We start from the raw sequence: 20,047 nt of genomic DNA, 5'->3' as shown, positions 1-20,047 counted from the left end.
TTGAAGGTATCATCTAAAGACTCGTATACATTCATTCCTTGATTCACAAAGGTCCCCCAGTCTCATGTCAGCCATCAGTAATCTAGTCATGAGAGAACAATTGCTGTGAGCGAGGTATGTTGCACACATTAGCACTATAGCAACATTACCTCTAAAGCAGGGGAGTAGTATGGTCCTCACTTTAGGAGTGAGAGAGCTTTATGCAGACATACCCCTATCTTTCACTGGCCATTCCCATTTTAAACCCAGCTGTGTCTACATCTCAATGATGTTTTTCTCTTTAAATGGCCCAACCCCTGTTTCCCAAAGCCTTTTCCCCCTTAACTATGAAAAGGTGGATGAAACCTGCTTCAATTTTATTTGTGCATGGAATTCATACCACCTCTTTCTGTTAACACATGGCAACAACAACAAAACAGTGGACCAGTGAGTAGAAGCATAAATGATCAGAGAGTAAGGACAGGGAGATTACCCCAGACTGTGAAAGAAGAGACATGATTACAAACTGGGAGCAGCACTGCTTCGAGCTCTTTCACTTGCTGAGGCTCAAAGGTTGGTAAGTGGACGTACTCTCAGAGGGATATGGTGCACCCTCGGTATTGGATCTCAAGGTAACGTCAAGAAATCCAATGCACAAAAATGCAGAGGGGACCAAGGGCTTTCTGACTCCAAACTACCACGAGGTTAGAATGATGAACCCTTTAGTGATGAACCACACCGACCAAGAATGGAGGACCTTCCGGAATATTCTACTCTGTACCCAATCACATGAGGCTTTGCGTGATGCTTGAGGAAGAGGCAGAGTAATCCCCAGTAACATGGAAACTAAATTTTCAGGCAGATCAACAAGATGAGAACTCAAAGTAAAATTTAGTTTGATAAATCTTTAAACAACCTAATGTGTCCTTTTCCACATGTCTGACTGCTGTGAAAAATTCGTACCTGGTGGATAATGATGTGGCCACTTGTCATTTTGTTCATAGTGTCCCCTAGTTTTCATGTTCCCTTTTCTAAGGGTAGAGGAGAGCATTACTACTCTTGGTCTCTTCCTACAAAAACCCCCAAACACATATTAAACATGTTTGGTTTTCATTATTAAGATTTTGTGTTGTCCAGTGACTCCCAAAGCTGATGAATATTCATTAAAATGTTTGTTAAGTTTTACAGTGCTGTGTTCTATCCTTAGATAGTCTAATTTTTTTTAACCCAAAATAATAATAAAGAAAAGGACACTGAAATCCATTATGAACCCAGCTAGCTAAAATATGGGCTTGCCAGAATCCTGATTCCATTGTTCATTGCTTGACATGATATGATCCACATGCTTGGAGACCTGTTGAAAGGAACCCAAAAAGGGGCAGCAAACAGATCAATCACTGATGTAGCCTTCAAAATCCTTTTTTTTTTTTTTTTGGTTTAATGGAATGGTTTCGGAGCAAGACTTTTTCCATCAAAAGAAAATTATTTTCAGAAAATGGAAATTGGCAATTTACCCATTGAAGTCTGGAAGAAACTCAAATGTCTACATTTCCACTGGGAATGAATTCTGACGTCCAGGGGGGTAGGGAGTGCTGACAGGACGAAAATAACCACCTGTTAGTGAGCAGGGGAGGAAGAAGCCAGGTGGGACACACACCCCACAGAGGAAATCCGAGCACCTCTCGGGTCCTGTGGGAGGGAGGGGAGGAGGAAAGCCGGCAGCAGGGAGGTTGAGCAGAGGAAATCTGAGCAGTTTTCTTAGCTGTCTTCCACGTGGAGAAGGCAGGGTCGAATTGGAGAGACTGTAAAACAGGAAGGTGGACAATAAAAGCTTATGTGTTTAAGGCACATTTAAACTGTGAGAATGCTACAGCAACACATAATAAGTCCTCTGAAATTACTGGTGTGTCTCAATAGATGAGAAGCCAGGGGTTACCTCAGTCACTATCATTCTAGAAAATTAAATATCTAGTAAAATGCTTTTCTGAGAACATAGTTTTTGCAGGAAAGTCAAGTTTTAAACATAGAGGAAGCACAAGAACAAAGGAATATGCTACCCCAAGTCCAAACTGTTAAGGTCTGTTGAAATAAAAGGCTTCAGCCTCCTACGGCATGTCTGATACCTAGCCAACTAGGTTAGAAAGAGTAACATTTACTTCCGTGTATTTTCCCCTTGTTTTCTGGCCTCTCCTGTAAGGTAAAAGGAGAAAATAAAATATCCCAATGTAAACATTTAGGAAGAGAAAAAATATGGAAACAGAAGACCTGGGTCGATGATTATCATTTAAATGACTGAAATTATATCATCCCTTTAGAGATTTACGGAGCCCTAGCTGGGTAGCTCAGCTGGTTAGAGCACTGTGCTGATACTCCAAGGTTGTAGGTTCTATCCCCAATCAGGGCACATACAAGAATTGACCAATGAATTTATAAAAAAGTGGAACAACAAATTGATGTCTCTGTCTCTCTTTCTTCATCTCTAAAATCAATCCACAAAAGGTGGGGTTGTTTTTATTTTTTTAAAGAAATCTACAGAAAAAGATGTGGCATATGTAAGGGCAGCCACCACACGCCATGCCTGGTTTTGAAGGGCTTGGCCTTTACTCCTCCTTTCCACACAGGAAGGTATTGTTGTGCCCACCCTGCAAAGTGAAAAAGTGACATCTAGAAATATTGAGTAACTGTTGCAAACATATAGCCTCCTAAGTATGAAGTCTGAGATGTGATGCTGGGCTCTGCGCCTTTAAAGGCACGCTACAACGATTTGTCTCTATCAAGAAGCAGGAGCTATCCAAAGTACAGCCAAGATTCTGAAAAAAGATTACAAAACAAAGAATGTTTTTGAAAAGTTAAATACACAGGTCACAAAACTCTACCAAGCCTTCTCAGAGTGTATCGATTCCTGGTAGGATAACTAGCTTATTTCACTGCTGAGCGCAGAGCTGATTAATAATAACAAATGAAGAAGGTGTGTGGAGGACTGTCGGGAGAAACAAAGACAGAAAAAAAGGAAAAGTAACCTAATCGCTGGTAAACTATCACTTTAATTTCTATTGGTGCAAGTGACAGAAAAGTTCCTTAAACTCACTTAAACAAAGAGAACCTATTGGTTTATGAGCCACAGTCACAGGGGCTTTTAAGAGCTCAGAGACAGAGGAGAGAGAGAGAGACAGAGAGAGAACAACTCCATTTTTCCTGCATCTCCATTTGCTGCTTTCAGGAAGAAAAAGTACACACTTTGCTCCTACCAGTCCCCGGCAGAATCATTCTGAGTAGTTGTTCTTAAGTCCAATTGGCCTGGGCGAAGCTATGGAGGAAACACAGTAGCTGAAGGAAAAGGAACCTTGGGGTAAACAGGATGGATCCTTAGGTGAGATATACATACTAAAGTTCTAGGAGGGTTGGTTTATTTTTTGAAAAAATTCAAGGTGTCACAAAAGAAGAAAGGGATAATTAATTCTGAGAGGCAAAAAAAAAAAATGAGAAATACAGATGAAAACAGAAAACTCCATTGCACAGCATGCAAACGTCAGAACATAAAAGTCCAGCTAAAATGTTATTATTCACAACTAAGCAACCTTAAATAATTGAATGTATGGAGTAAATATCACTTCAAACCAGTGCTCATCTTGAGTTTTCAAGAAGTTTCATGTTCAAAACATAGAAATGGTATCACACAGGAAGGTCAAAATAGTATAAAAGTAAAAAGGTTAGCATCTATACATTGTTGTTTATGTGCCAGGCATTGAAACACAGCTCTGTGAAGGATTGCTATGACAATCCGTATGTTATAGTGAAATTAGTGCGAGGCAAATTCCCAATGAAACAAATGATTACCTTAAACAACTTAACAATGTAAGAGAATGATGATTTAGACTCACACAGTACGATTCCAGAAAGTTTCCTCCTAAACAAGATTAAACACTACCCTATACTGTGCTAAACAGGTGAGCTATAGTTCCACTGAATATTACTTTTGAAAAATAATTCGTGCTATAAAGGGTAAGATGTAATCCTCAGTTTTAAACCTATCTTGATAGACTAGCACATAATTTGACAAGATATTTAATATGAGAGCTTGCCACAGAGTCAAATATAGTTTGCTACTGTTTGTGTTCAGTTCTTCTGATTTTGACATAATTAATGATCATCCACTATGTTCTAGATATTACACTGCACATTTAGGATATCAGATTTCCAATCTGTACTTATATTCCATTCTTGAGTTTGTCTAGCATATATTCCCTGTTCAAAGTTTAACCATTTATAATGACTATTAACTTTTTATTGAATACCTAATCCTGAATATTAAAAGAATAACAATAACCATATTCTTATGACCAATGAGTGGGAAAGAAGGTCATTAGCAGCAGTAACAAAAAATTAATTTTTGTGCCAGAAAAAATATTGGGTGCCAAAATATGTTAACAGTTCAAGTTGTTAAATATCTGTCCATCAGTGACTCAGTTGAGATTGGCAAGCATTTTTATTAGGAATTATTAAACAATTCTGTGGATTTTTATGTTCGTGGTTAAGTGTCTACTCATATAATATTTTTAAAAAGGCAGCAGAAATACTTCATAAAGGTCTTTTATACAACAGAAGAATACTTCTTGCAACTTAATAACAAATCCTGTTTAATACAATAATTAACACATTTTTAATTTTAGTCTTGTCTGAAACTGATTTATAGAAAATAAGTGCATTTATTTTATTTACATGCATTGACTCCATTATTTTAAAAATTAAATAATCAGGACAAAGAGGAAAACTAACTTTAAATACAAAAATAGCAAAAAATATTTTCTGATTTAAGAAGTATAGGTGTATACTGTAGATTTGGGAGATATTGGAAGGGGGACTCCATTAAGATTTATTTCACTCTAAATTGCTTTTGACTTTTTTCTGTCCCTGAAGTCTATGTTCTTTAGGCTATGTTCTTTTCAAGGGCATTTTCTTTCAAAGTTGAGTAACAACTTCATTATCATTTTCATGTTTCTGTTTTCCTGCTGAAAACATCTTACTTTTGTAATCAAATACCAAGAGTCTGGTGGCTCCAAAATTATTCCTTTTGCTTCATGGAAAGGTTCCAGCTCCGGGTAAAACCATCACCCTGGGCTTGTTGGGTACACTGATTCTAGAGAAAGGTGAGTTGCCACAGGGAGTTTGTCAGATACATCGAATACGTGTACCTTCCAAGTGGAATACAGTGGGAACAGTTTAGATTACAAAGCCAGAATTCCTGAATTAAAATCCTACTATGTTACTCTTATTCTTTTTTTTTTTTACATATTTTATTCATTTATCTTTAGAGGGGAAGGGAAGGAGAGAGGAAGAGAAACATCAATGTACGGTTGCTTCTTGTGCATCCCCTGCTGGGAACTGGCCCCTGCCGGGAACTGGCCTGCAACCCAGGCATGTGCCCTGACTGGGAATTGAACCATGATTGTCTGGTTCACAGGCCTGCGCTCAATCCACTGAGCTACACCAGCCAGGGCTTACTCTTATTCTTTTCTGACAGCTATAGCAGAATTCCACAGATGAGTAGCTTATGAAGAACAGATATTTATTTCTCACAGTCCTGAAGGCTGGAAGACCAAGATCAGAGCACCCGCATGCTCAGGTTCTGCTAAAAGTTCTGTCCTTGTCACAGATTGATGACTTCCTGCTGTATCTGCACAAGGTGGAGCAACCCCTCTGAGGTCTCTTTTTATAAGACCACTGACTGCCTCTCAAAGGTCCCAACCCCTAATAATGTCAGCTGGGGCATTAGGTTATCAACATAGTAATTTGGGGAGAACACAACCTTCAGACTATAGCAGTTACTTAGCGCATTGCCTAGTACAGGAGAAATGTTCAATACATTTTGTTTATTACGGCTTTACTTAGTGTCAATCACTATAAAATGTCTGTATTTTTCTGAACTAGATGGTTTTGATGAATGAGCTGGGTTCACAAGGAATAGATAGGATTTCCACAATGGAGAACGGATTACTGTGAGGAGGGGGAGGTGTTGAACAAAAGAAACAACAGTAGAAATATGGTAGCTGGAAACCAACAACTCATCCATTGAGGCTGGGACACAAAACGCATTCCACTAGTGTGGGAAAGGAGACTAGAGACATTTTCCCCCTAACCTGGCCTGGCAGCCCCTGTGTGTGTTCAGGGAAGCCTTGGTGCCCTTCTGTGAATAGTGGGCACACTGCTGGGACCCCAGGGCTGGCCAAGTGAAGGAACCAGGCTAAGTTCCCGGTCTGGTGCATTTTAAGGAATAAAACCACTGAACCATTCTGAGCCTCAGTTTTTAACAGGTAAAATGGAAAATGTACCACTATGCACAGTTATTATAATGATGAAAAATAATACAAATACTGATAACAATAACTACTGACTTTGAAAGAGTGCCAGGCAGTGTGTTCACATCTTTGTGTCCATATTTCCACATTTTATTTATCTCTCCACACCCAAACTTCTCCAGGATAAGCAACGAAAACCAGTTATCACACCAGAACTACGTGTGGATGCAGGGTCTACAAACAGAGGCTGCCAAGAAAAACTGGTAATTCTAAGAAAGAAGATGGAAGTCTTTGAGTTTTTATATACAGAAGGTGGGGCTGAGGACAAATTTTGACTAGATGTCTGGGCATAGAGAATTGTATTCCACAACTGAATGATGATAATTTTATCCTACACCCCTCCTAGCAAGTAACTGGGATTTTACAAAATACTGGAGTAGAAGACTCCTTATCTTAGAACTCATAGTAAGTCAATTAATCAGAAAGTCAGATAAAGAGGACAATAGGAAAGATACAGAAATATTTAATCTCACAAGTATAAAAAATACATTTATAGGCCAACATTTTGATGTAAGACTAAGAAATGTTTTGAGTAAAATTTTCACTGCTTTGAAATCTGCATCATCTCTCCTACTGAAAAGCACACGAACGATGTACTTGTGGTGTTTCTCTGTTTCCTTCCCTTAAGTTGGAGGAGAACCCATGGAAGAACACTGGCAAAGCAACCTGGGTGCAGAGACATTCCAATTGTTTTATAGTTTTTCCTCCACTTTTTTTTTACAGTTCTCTTATCTATCTATTTCCTACGGCACTTTCAATGGTATACATAGATTCTTCACATTTTGAAAAGTATAGAGCTTACCTTTCTCAGTAATGACTCTCTCCTTTCCAGCTCGTATTTAATTGGTTTTCTTAATAGGTAACTGAATCACATAACGACTATGGAGAGTCACTGGCATAAAGGCATGGGGAGCCGCCATGCCAGACACTTTGTCAGCATTCAGCTGGTTTGACGGGAAGAGGGTGCATGGTCATAGAGAGCAGAGCCTGCTGCCGGCTGTAGCTGAGTCGATTAGTAGAAGGAACCACCAGGATCATTTATTCTGGCAGCTCTACCAAGGGGAGATTAGTCAGCAAGACTACTCCTTGATAAAGTATATGGTAAGCTCTTATATTCATTCGAGAGAAGACACCACATTTCCTTCGATTACTCTCTCATGATATAAATACTCTTCAACATATATAGGAGAAAATTCCCCACCATATAAAAAATCATTTAGGTCTCAACAGCAAGCATGAAAGAAGCAGCTATTCGACGTAAGGGTCCCTCTTGAAAACATCACCTCACCTCAGTCACCTGACTCGTGTTTCAATGGTAGCACCGCGTGGTCAGTCAGAAAGATGGTTTGGTTTCTGTATTTCTGGCCCCTTTTCATTTTACATCTCCATGTGTGATGTTGCCCAAAGCGATGCAAAAACAAACCACTGTCTTTTTTTTTTTTTAAGAAAGGATGTTGCCTATTGGATTTCAAGGCCTGAAAGACTGTGCATTCCCAAGTGAGCCTCCCCAGTTCCCACACTATGGGATTGCGGTTAACCCGAGCTTAAGGGTTTCTGCAGGCAGGTCTCCAAGGGAAATAGTAGGTTACCACTAGACCCGAACACGTGGGGACACCATCAGCCAGTCACCGAATCTGTTGTGTGTTTATCCACATTTACAATTCATTCCAGTAGGTCCCCAAATCTCTTTTATTTTCAGCAATAGAGAGATAACACTCATTCTTTAGCTGGAGGAACAAGCATGAAGGTGGATTTTTCTTTTCCCGCAACAATGAATTTATGGAAGTACAGGGCACAAAATGCCTTGGTCTTCCCAAAAGTGGTAGAGTGAAAGAATCTTAAAACTCAATATAAATACAGCGTATTATTCCCCCCAAGAAATCTTGATCGCCAGTGTATTCTTGCCATTCATGTAAAATCTGTTCATTAAATTGACATTCAAATACATTGTTAGAACTATAATTTACAAACAAAGAAATTAAGTGAGAACTCAGAATTCCCCCAAATTACTGTGGGCCGTAAATCCAAGTCTTTTGTTTTGGTATGAATATGCTCTATTCCTCCAGCTTTTGCAGAATTGACCAAGTTGTTTGTCAATTACAGTTATATACAAGAACTGGCATTATTTCTTTGACTTGAGCATAATGAGAAATACCATTATTCCCGCCACATTCATGTCCATGAGCATGCCCACTGGTCCTTAACTGTGTCTTTACATTTACCAGAATGAAGAAGAAAGCAAAGAAATGTACATCAAGCAAAGAAATGTATATCAAGTACCAAGTACTAGGCACCAGGCTAAGCTTTGTATATATAAAATATCCTCTCTAAAATAAAACACTTATTTCTAAGAAGTAACTAGGTAGAGAATCTGAACAGTATGTATTTTGGAATTAACTAATCCATGCTCATGATGAAAAGAAAATAAATATTTCTTTTGTCTGGCACAGCAACAACAGTTTGAATTACAAAGCTCTCTGGGGACAGAAACTTAAGAATGGCCTAGGGGAGAAGTAAGAATAATTACCCAGTAAAATTGAGGTTTTTTTCAGCATTAAGAGGCCAAACAATATACAAGGAAAATTTCAGTGTCCCTTCTCCTTGTAGCTTACTTTGTCATCAGTGTCATCGTCACACTATTCTGATTCTATCAGGTGAGAAATCAACCAAAAGTCTAAGAATTCAACAATGAAGCCACTTACCACTTGTTCTTTTCACAGTTTTGTTTTCAAGGATAATGTCACTGCAAAGAAACCAGCTGCTGGGATTTCCTAAAATAAATCGTAACAGAAGGTCTAATCGTTAACACTAGTAGCTACATTCAAGCAGCTAGGCAAAAATAAATAAAACAAACCCAAACAAAACAATAAATCCAACTCTCCTTGATTAGGAGATCAATATAGTTAAAGTGGAAGCAAGACAAATGTTCATCAAGGAGAATGGACACATTGCATACTTGGCAATGAAAAAAAACATACACATAAAATGTGTATTTCAAAAACATTATGTTGAGCAATAGAAGTCAGACATAATAAAGTATACCATGTGTGAATTTTTTCATACAAAGTTTAGGAACAGGCCGAAATGAATGGCCATGCCAGAAATGAGAAGAGCCGTTTTCTCCTGGTGGGCTGAGACCGGGTGGGAGGGGGCACGAGGGAAAAATCCCAAGGCGAGGGAAAGGTTCTACACTTTTCTGGGAATTTGTTTTCACTCTGTATCAAACCTTTGCAAAGCCTAGTAGCTCAAAGCAGTGCTCACTGTATTTGCTCACGATTCCGTTTGCCACGTGGGTAGTGTGTCTCATCCGACGAGTCCAGCCGATCTCGCGCGTCTTTCGCATCTACTTTTGTGTGACGTGGGTGATGTAGGAGGGCCTCTCTCCCGCGTACGGCTGTGGGCAGGCTCCGAGCTCGGTTACCCTTCTTCTCTTGCAGGGGGACTCCCATCTCCCGGGGGCCGGCTCAGACTCACTCGCGTGGTTGTCTCAGGATTCCAAGAATCTGTGGCCATTTTCTCATCTTTTCCAATGTTAATGGAAATGTGATTAGCATAGGTGCATATACATTATCCAGATGTATACTCATAATCAGTGTGTTTAACTGTGTGTAAGCTATCTCTCAAGATAAAAGTACTAAAAAGAAAAAATACATGAGTACCTTTGAGGCGAAAACACCAATATATTATCATTTATGGCATATCAATTACCTTGGTTTTCGTAGTGAAAAATAGATTTAAACAAGACAGCAGATTTGTTGTTTTTTAAATTAAAAGATCGATGGCAGCTGCAGGGGTTTGATCAAGGCCCCAGCTCCACGGCTCTGCAGTCGCCTCTTCTTTGCTACCTTCCTTATCCAAGGATAGACCTCATTTCCGGACTGGCACGTTTTGTTGTAGCAAAAGGGTGTTGCCATCCTAGGCCTTCCATCTGCACAATTTCTAGATAAAGGCACAAATTCTCTATCAGCAACCAGTAAATAAAAGGCAAGGGTTTCACTGCGATTGGACCAAATTAAGCCTAGACAATAAGCCTAGATATTAAGCCTAGACAATCACGGAAATAAACCTTGGTAGGAGGCTTATCCGTGATCCAATCATTGAGATAGGGAGGAACGGACCAGATGAAAGCTGTGTCACTCAGGGCCCACCCCTGAAGGCAGGAGCGGATTACGGTAATCCAATCCGGCTGTCACCGGACTCAGGGAGTGGATGAGGGGTGGAGTAGAGGCTGTGGACACAGTCAAATCACACCAAACAGAGGAATTTGAGGGAAAATTGCAGATAAGAAAAAATCATCTAAATTGAGTAACTGAGAAAGAAAAAGCAATAAATAGGAAGAATTTTCTGGAGTTGGGTACAGTTCTCAACCAGAAAGGATCAATGGATTTACTTTACTTTGAGTTCCAAGTAACATAGCTTAGTAGAAAGTAACATAGTAACATAGTAACATAGCTTAGAAAATATAAAAGACTGACATGGTGCGAGCTGTTATTTTTATTTGTATATTTTGACACCCAACCTACAAGCCCTTGGTCAAGGCCACGGTGGCCCCGCTGCACCTGCCCTGCACCTGTTTGTTTCACTGTTACTATAGAGCTGTTTTTTAAAATATATTTTATTAGTTATGCCATTACAGTTGTTCTATTTCCCCCCTTCATTCCCCTCCACCCTGCACACCCCCCCACCATTCCCCGCCTTTAGTTTACAACCACGTGTCACGAGTTCTTTAGATTCTGTATTTCCCATAATATTCCTGCCCTCCCCCCCTGTCTATTTTCTACCTACCGTCTCTGCTACTTATTCTCTGTACCTTTTCCAGTTGTTTATACTTCCACGTCAGTGAGTGTAAGGGCTCTGAGTGTGATAGGAGAGGGAGAGGAAGGTGTGAGTGGAAGGACGATGAAAAATCCTGTTTCCAGAGAAGAAGAATCAGTAAGGGGGGAAGTTTTTTTTTTTTTTTTTAAGAATTTTATTAAAGGCCTTTAGAGAGCAGCATGCGTGCTCTAGATCCAGCTGCAAAGAGGACCGTGTTATGCCTGGTTACTGGCTGGCGCATGACAGGAAGCTCTGGCTAACCACCCCTGTGTTCCAAGATGGGGGTGGCAGTACGTCATCTTGGAGTTCCACAATGCTCCCACAGTCAGGCTTCGTAAGGCCGGTCTTACCGCTTGGTTCCCAAGGAAGTGCCTCTTCACTCCGAGGCCCAGCAGGTGAGCAGCACATGGCGCTCGATGGTGTCCGCGTAGTAGTGCACAGGGTCCCCACTGTGGATCATCAGGCCCTCGGCAAACTTCATGGATATAACCCTCTGTCCCCGCTGTTGCCCAGACACCATCACTCGAAGCCTTTGGCCCTGCTCCCCACGATGAACCTCAGGATGCTATAGCAGCCCCCGCCTCCCCGGCTACACACACACAGCAAGGCCTCCTCACAGTGTGTAAGGCAGAGACTCTGCCTGGGCAATGGCACACAAACCCCTTGGTGGTGTAGACCTTTCCGGCATGAAGCTTTACACATTCCTTAGGGAAGCCCAACGTCTTCTCGACCACAGCGGTCAGTTCCCATATCCGTCGGCCCTTCTCACCAAGAACATTCTGTGTCCTCGTGGCTATGCGTCCTGTCCTGGCTGGTGCAGCTTCAGAGGAGCCACCTTCAGCCATTTCCGGAGCGAGGTTGGTCAGTTCAGTTCAGCTTTGAAGCTGCCGTCAGCAGCCAACCATCTTCTTGGGGATTTGCGCCACCATCTTGCCCCTAAGGGGGAATGTTCTTGAAAGTAAAACCATGGTAGCCAAGAGAAACAACATCTACTTTAAAATGTGTTCTGTCTGCACCTGGGTCTTATCTCAGCATTTTTCATGTAAGTAGGGAACAGTTTATATAATGCAAATTTGTCTGGGGGAGGACAAGAGACACCCAAAAATATAAATAAATTGCAGCCCTCAATATAGAGCCAGGCCTCCTGTTTGCCTAACAGAACCCCAGCCAACTTAGTTAGTCTTTTTGAGTCTCCGTTTTCTCATTGAAAATTGGGGATAAACCCACTTGTCTCATAGTATAACTATGAGGATGTAAATTTGAAGTATATGAATAAACCAGTGTAATGTTACTCTAGTATTAGTCACACTGAAGCTACCGTTATCACAGTGGGTGGGAAGGAAATGAATAAGAGGATAAAAATGAGGGGAAAGTTTCTTTTCCTGTTACTACAACCTCTGAAGCAGAGAAACATTGAAAGTATTCCATGGGCATTTGCTTCCATGTCCAGAGGCACAGTAGACAGGAACAGAGATGTGAGAGGTGTAGTTCCTGCCTTTACAAGCTTCACAAAGTCCCCATAGAGCTAAGACAGGTGCAAAAAATAAGCAATGAGAGTCAGTGTTGAATAAGCAACAGGGTAGAGCAGTGGACAGAAGAAGCTTAGGGAGGCCTGGTGGGGTTTCATGGAGGAAATGAACTCACGCCGTTTCTGCAAAGATGACTAGATACCGACAAATGCTGTGGTCTTCCCTTGGGGTCCCAGACACCAGTAGAGCTGGGTGACAGTTGACCTGCTAGAAGCAACAGCTGCCCTCTGGCCTCCCTCCTCTGCATGCCAGAAGAACACTTGGAAGCTGAGAAAAGCAGCCAAGGAAACAACAGGAACCCAAGCCCCGAGGGACATGGCTACACGGAACCATGTTGACTACTGGGAGGCAGATCACCATTCCCAGGCTAGGCTGCAGCCTGATCGGGGACTTCCTCTAAGGATGGAATGTCAGAGACAGTTGACCATAAACACAAGCATCTTCCTCTCTCTCTCTTTTTATTTTCCCCTCCTTCCCTCCCTCCCTTTCTTCCTTCCTTTCTTTCTTTTCTCTCCTTCTGGGAATGAAGGACTTGGCACTCTCTGTTTTGATTTCCTCACCAATACATCAAGGAGGTTGAATGACACTGTTACTCTGGGCACCCTCCCTTACTTCCCCACCACACTTTAATTATTCTCTGCATTCTGATTATCTTGTCCTTGGTTGACACTTGGACGTTAGACAGTCCTTGAGCAGTGAGAGTGAAATTGAGGAAAAATGAAAACAAATAGTAACAGAGCTTGCAATCTCCCACGCAGGGACTTGGTGGCAACACTGAGGGAAATCTGACGACCCTTGTGAAATAAAGATTCCATACAGATAAAACAATCTTTCCATAAATCAGGTGACTGGCTAAAGTGATATATCACCTTGAAAGTATACATAAGAAATAAAGCCTTGTGAAGATAAAATTGATAGTATTAAACTGGATGGGCCAAGGGACTCAGGTCTTTGAAGGTCACTCTTCACTTGGTGATATCTTTGTTTTCTTTCACTGCTCAAAAAAGTTGATGTCTGCAGGGTGCTTTCAACTCTTCAGAAGAAAAGCACTTAAATAAAATATGAGGCAGCACCTTGAGTGGTGAGCTTTGACTGCCAATCCCAGGGAACCCGAGTTTAAGCTCAGGGAACTGGAAACTCACTTGTTTTGCCTCACGGCTCCTTTCTCGGCATCTGACTTGCTGCTCATTTGAACGATGCAGGTTGGAAGATGAGTCTTATTTTACCCACAATTCAAGGTTTAGTTTTTACAGTATTTAATGATGATATTTTGACTCTTTAACAATTGTAGAGCAAAATGAACTAAAATTTACTATGTGTTCGGTGGGTCTCCCTCTCTCCGCCCACCTCTAGGCAGTGTTGTGCTGTATCAGAAATCATTTCCTTTTCCAGCTGGAGCAACCCGACTCTTATCGGGGATCTTGATCTTAACCAAACACCCTACAATAAACCAGACAGGCTGAGGCTTGATACCATTACCCTTTGACCCCTGAGGAACCTCCTCAGAAGGGAAGTGATGATCAGACTGCAACAAAACACGGTCATCCTGAGAGGCACCAAAGGCAAAAGACTAGGAGGTGGGTTTCTTAACTTCGGAAAGGCAGAACATTTTGTTAATCCAGTAGGCTCGAGGGAAGAGAAAATAAGTGAAAAAATGACCCTCTTGAGGGTCACACTATTGTAGATTAAATATTACCTTCTACCCACCTAACTCACAGGACCCAACATGTTTCCTCAAGGTCTTAAAAGGCAGGACTACAACTGTATTTCAAGACAAATTATTTTTAAGTATATACTAATGCTTCTTCATAATATAAAGTTTGCATAATGTGAGTAAGCACCAAAAAAAATGACCCATGACATATGCTCAGCTGTTTCCAGCTGTTTCCAGGAAAAGACACTGTAAAAAATTTAGATTTTTCCATAGTAAACACATTGCAGGACAACCTAGTGTTTAGAATTTGTTTAGATAAAATAGGATTACCCTATCGTGTTTTCTTGTCAGAATAACCAATTGAAAGGTTTTTTTTTTTTAAGTCTTGGCAAGCAAAACTTAGATATGTTTATGTGTGTGGAAGTTTAGAAAGCTAAGAAAGCAAGGTGGATAAAATGAACGCACTGGTTCACAGTGAGGTTTTTTTCCAAGTCAGATTTAATAAACAGATACGAGATGCAGAAAGCCCCAAAAATCCCAGACAGCAAAATTTGAAATCAGGTGGTATTTATCACTCCCCACAGAAATTATCTCGATTGGAAAGAGTCTAGAATTGACTCTGCCAATTTCACTGTGCTGGGATGTTGAGCGCCTTATTTTCTTTCTCTTGTTGCCAAAGAACAAAGGAAAACCCGAAACCTGAACTGAAAGTTTTGAGCAGTAGTGGAAAAAAGCCTTTGCTTTCCTGTCATTCTTTTTCTAATAAATTTTCTAATAAATTCCTTTGAGGAAAAAGAATCATTCTGTTAATAATCAGAATGTTGTAAGTGGCAGGCGAGTTGACTGAAGCACCGCTGTCTCAGCGGTCTCACCCAGGTGTGCAGAGGTACCCTGGCCAGTCCAGGGTAGGTGACGGCTATTTTTAATAGAAAAGCACACCAGAAAGACGACTTCAGAATGCTTGGGTGTCCAACTTTTCAGGGTCTCTGGGCCACACTGGGAGAAGAATTGTCTTGGGTCGCACATTAAATACACAAATACTAACAAAAAACTTGATGAGCAAACCCTGGCTGGTGTAGTTTAGTGGATTGAGCATGGGCCTGTGGACCAAAGGGTTGTCGGTTCAGTTCCCGATCGGAGCACATGCCTAGGTTGCAGGCCAGGTCTCCAGTAGGGGACACATGAGAGGCAACCACACATTGATGTTTCTCTCCTACTCTTTCTCTTTCCCTTCCCCTCTCTCTAAAAATAAATAAATAAATAAATAAATAAAATATTTTTTAAAAACTTGATGAGCAAAAAAAAGGTTTTAAGTAAATTTACGATATTGTGTTAGGCCACATTTGTAGCCATCCTGGGCCACATACGGCCTGCAGGCTGCTGGTTACAAATCTTCAGAAGCCACCTTACCTGTGGATCTGGGCAAAAGATTGGCTTCTATGAGGGACAGAATATGGTGAAACACTAAGCAAATTCTTCCACACAGCCTGTAAGCATTAAGCAACCAGTAATGTAGGTTGGTCCTGTAGAACCTAAAATAAGATTAAAAAGGTAAAATCCCAATTTACAAGAAATATATAATCTAGTAAAGGACCCTAGGGGTCAATAACTAGTTAATACAGCATGGTAAATGCCATGTTGCTGACTTGGAAAATTATTATAGAACAAAAGGAGAACAAGAATGAATTCTGACCAAAAGTTCAAGTTCCAGAAATATACTCCTTACAGAGTACCAGTTCATCATGATAGATGTTGTTTTTGAGTCTTAAGGGTTTTTTCGACTTCAAAAATGTAACATGCTATTTATGGAGTTGTTATTTGTGGAAAAAAAACTAAGCCCATTTGCTTAACATCCATAGAACACTTGTGAAATGAACACTTTCTTTTCCCCATTTTGACAACTAAGAAATGAAACTCGGAGATGTTAAAACTAGTAGCATAACTACAAAGCAGTATTTGGTGCAAATGCCAGAACTACTTGTCCTTGGGTTCAGATTCTCTGCCTGCTTGATCTCATTTCCTGTTTAGACCCAAACCACTCATAAATAAACGTAAACCAGGATGGGATGGATTTTAGAGAAAAAGGAGAAAGGGAGACTTAGAAGAGAGTTGGGCAGGCACTCACATAAAGTTTGGAACTTTCTGATCTTCCAGAGGTGACTCCCTTGAGGGAGCTTTTTAAGGAGAGAAATATTATATATATAAAATATACTTCTACATGTATTATCAGAATACTCAAAATAGTGACCAAAGCTTTGCAGAACACCTGTTCCTTCCTTTCCTCACCAAAAGCTCTCAAGCCAAATATTGGGAGGGAGTTATTTTCCCATTGGGCTACTTTACCATAAATAGCACAAAAATGAACAACTCCTTTTGAGAGTCTCAATTATGTAAGAGATACAATTTTGGATACGATTTCCCTAAAATACAATGAATCAAGCGGAATCAATCAGAGCATCTCAGAGCTAAGGGGAACAGTTGATTCATGGTCCGGGGTCAGAGAGGGGCCAGTGGGGAGAACGAAGTAGATCCCAAGACTGGGACAGGAGAGGGAGGAGGGAGCCATGTATATATACATTCATAAATCGAATCCCATTGACACTATCTTTATTATTAACAAAGCAAATATAACTGCATTGCTCCCTCTTTCCTTGGGCATATGTCTTCTGTGATTCCTTTTCCCTTTTCAAACAAATGTCGTTAAATACATCTTTACCAAATTATTGTTTTTAGGGAGGAGAGAACAGAGGGGAAAGAGAAAAAAAGTTACAACTTTTTAAACATGCAATTTCTGTGCTGTCTTTGGTAAAGTGGGGGTATTACTATTTCAGCAAATGATTAAATAAGATGATTTATATAAAATGCAGACAAAACGGCATGCAAACAAATCTTTGCAGATGGTACTATTAGCTATCATTGAAATGACTGGGCTTTTAAAAATTATTATGAATGAAGGGGGGGAATAGAACAACTGTAATGGTATAATCAATAAAATATATTTAAAAAAATTATTATGATGGTTAAAACCATTCCCTCGTGATTTACCCCTGGACTTTTTGTGAATCTGATTTCTTCAAACGTAGGTTACTTTTCCTTTTTGTTCTGGTATCTACTCCTTTTTTCGAAAGTCCATTTCTTAGGATCTTTTTCTATTTAATGTTGTCCTTTAAGTACGTTCCAAATTATCTGTAAAATTTCCATCTTTTCCTATCCAATCCCTCTTCCTATTTCGTCTTTGAACAATCGCTGTAGTTTCTAAAGTTCCCCTTGGGCCACCTCCCCTCCCCCACCACACCCTTCCCTTCTCAGTTTTCCCACGCTGGTTTCCGAGGCCACATCAGCACCTTTGACCACTGACAGCCAGCTAATCACTGCCCATTTCTCCGCTGACGGCCAACTGGCCTTTGGGGAACATTATGTCACGGTGACATTGAGTCCTTTAGATGTTCACAAGTCAATCTGGAAACTCAAAGCCTAAATTGAAAACATATTTCCGCAGAAACGAGATGCAGATTTTCCTGTACATGCAGGGCTTCGCACAAGGTGGTGCCATTGCAGGGAAAACAGGTACAGACAAAGGGAGTCCTGCTCTCAGAGGCCATGACCCAATTCTTCCTTTGGGGGATCCCAATTGATTATTTCCCCCCCCCTTTTTTTTTTAGCCTAAGCAGTTGTTGCCTAGACCATTTTGGAGTGGAAATAAGGAAAGCTGATAGTGTCTAAGAATGAGCTGCATTGGGCGGAGCAAACCACATTTAAGAAGTGGAATACAGATCCCTTCTTCCGTAATCCTGGACCCAGCTCATACGGGCAGCAATCGGAGCTGCCTGCCCCTTTTTACTGAGACGCTCCCTGACCATCCTGTGCTTTGCAGAGGGCCAGTCCTGGCCACGGGATTCAGAGGAAGTGCAAGCTAATGTTTTCTCTCTCATCCCTTAGGTTTAAGATTCATGGGCCCCTCATCCATCCGGAGGGTTTGGTTCTGGAATAGGTTCTCTTTTTACACACGTTTTATTCTGAATCCTTCTCCATGTCAGGGCATAGGGCATTTGCTGTCTTCAACTTCCCCATTATCATCAGATTTCTAGAACAGAGAAAAAACATAATTATTGAAATGAAAACAGATTTCAAATCAGTAATTAAAATAACAAGTAGAAGAAAGTTTATCTCCTCCATCGAACCTTCTTTTATTCACTAGAAATTAATCACTGACTCGCATCACACAGTTTTCCAGTGTTCCTTGTATCATCTACCATAATTCTCATCGAAACACAGAGTTGTCGTAGGAAAATTACTATTAGCAACAAAAATAACAACTAGCAATTACTCAGCGGCTTTTACGTTCCAGGAACTCTCCTTAACGTTCTTATCAGTTAGAATAACGATAACCGCTATGAAAACAAGGAATCTCTAAAATTCAGTGGTTCAGACAAGATAGAACGTTATTGCTCATGCACCTAAGAATCCAAAGCTCTCCTTTCTGTGGTCATTTAGAGGCCGAGGATGGCAGCCGTCATCCCACCTTCAGGACAAGGCTTTTCTGTTCGCTATAGCAGGCATCATTACTTCATCAGGAAGCAGAGGAAAAGAATAAGTACAGACTCAAAAAGTTTTCCTAAGCAAGTGAAGAGGAGCACAGCTCGGTTACTGAAGTAAAGGAGAAAATGGGTTTTGGTAAACAGCTGGCTGTTTGGTTAATAACAGTTTATGGGATATTATCTGATTTAGTCTTCAAGAATAACCTTGTAAAGCCCTGGCTGGTGTAGCTTGGTGGATTGAGCATGGGCCTGTGAAGCAAAGGGTTGCCGGTTTGATTCCCAGTCAGGGCACATGCCTGGGTTACAGGCCAGGTCCCCAGCAGGGGACACATGAGAGGCAACCACACATTGATATTTCTCTCCCACTCTCTCCTCCCCTTCCCTTCGCTCTAAAAATAAATAAATAAAGTATTTAAAAAATAAAGAATAACCTTGTAAAGAAGGATTAAAAGATCCATATGCCTGTAAACAGGCATCCGATATAACGCAAGGATGTAATAAATTAAAACAATTGTTTACAGTTTCTTGTTATTGTTATTTACAAGCATTGACAGGCAGTGAGCAGATTTGATTTGTATTGCATGAAATAAGATGTGTCTGAGATGGAACTCATAGACTATTATTGGTGTTATTATTAATCTTGAAATACTATGAATTTAAATTTGCAAATAATCTGCTTTTCAAGAGGCAAAGGATTGAATTTGGGAGTGGACTGTTTCTCCAGTTAGAAGGCAGGACTCAAAGCTCAAAATACCCTTGTAATCGTGTCGTGCATAATTTAAAAAAGAAGGAGGAGGAGAAGAAACCTCTTTATAAAGGAGATGTATCCCATAGCTTCAAGTTGGAACGGTGATACACATTTGATGATAGTTGAACCAGATCTCTGCAGAGTGATGCCACTTAAGACATAATTCTTTTTTACAAATGGAATTACATGGCCCTGTGTCTGGATTTACTGCTTGTTCATAAAAAAAATATGTGTGTGTGTGTGTATACGTTTGTGTGATTTAGCCCTTCTGGTGACTTTACTGAATAACAACATCCCTTATTGTAGTGAAAATTGTTTGTGGCTGGTAGTGTATGAATGAGTTCATTCTATACTATGTTATTTGCACTGCAGGTATAAGACATCAGCCAAATAAGCCGATGACTCGGAGTGGAATTAAGGCTCTGTAG

General features: G+C 40.6%; 1 long non-coding RNA gene and 1 pseudogene across 2 annotated transcripts; both read right to left on the bottom strand.

The window, feature by feature from the left end:
• Positions 1-11,208: 11,208 nt before the first annotated feature.
• On the bottom strand, positions 11,209-11,995 carry LOC118988780 (40S ribosomal protein S3-like; annotated as a pseudogene).
• Positions 11,996-13,184: 1,189 nt separating this feature from the next.
• Positions 13,185-19,012, bottom strand: LOC118988637 (uncharacterized). Of its 2 annotated transcripts, none has more exons than XR_005066821.1 (3): positions 18,791-19,012; positions 15,744-15,865; positions 13,185-14,305 (listed from the first exon to the last, which is right to left on the bottom strand). It is a non-coding gene; the product is annotated as an uncharacterized LOC118988637 (long non-coding RNA). The 2 variants fall into 2 exon arrangements; XR_005066820.1 differs by lacking the exon at positions 13,185-14,305 and adding an exon at positions 14,620-15,329.
• Between the last annotated feature and the right edge of the window lie 1,035 nt (positions 19,013-20,047).

This window comes from Sturnira hondurensis, unplaced genomic scaffold, assembly GCF_014824575.4.
Source record: "Sturnira hondurensis isolate 20B ecotype Veracruz unplaced genomic scaffold, ASM1482457v3 Scaffold0006413, whole genome shotgun sequence".
Classification (NCBI taxonomy): Eukaryota; Metazoa; Chordata; class Mammalia; order Chiroptera; family Phyllostomidae; genus Sturnira; species Sturnira hondurensis.
Note: the sequence above shows the minus strand (reverse complement) of the source record. Positions and strands in the feature narration are given on the sequence as shown.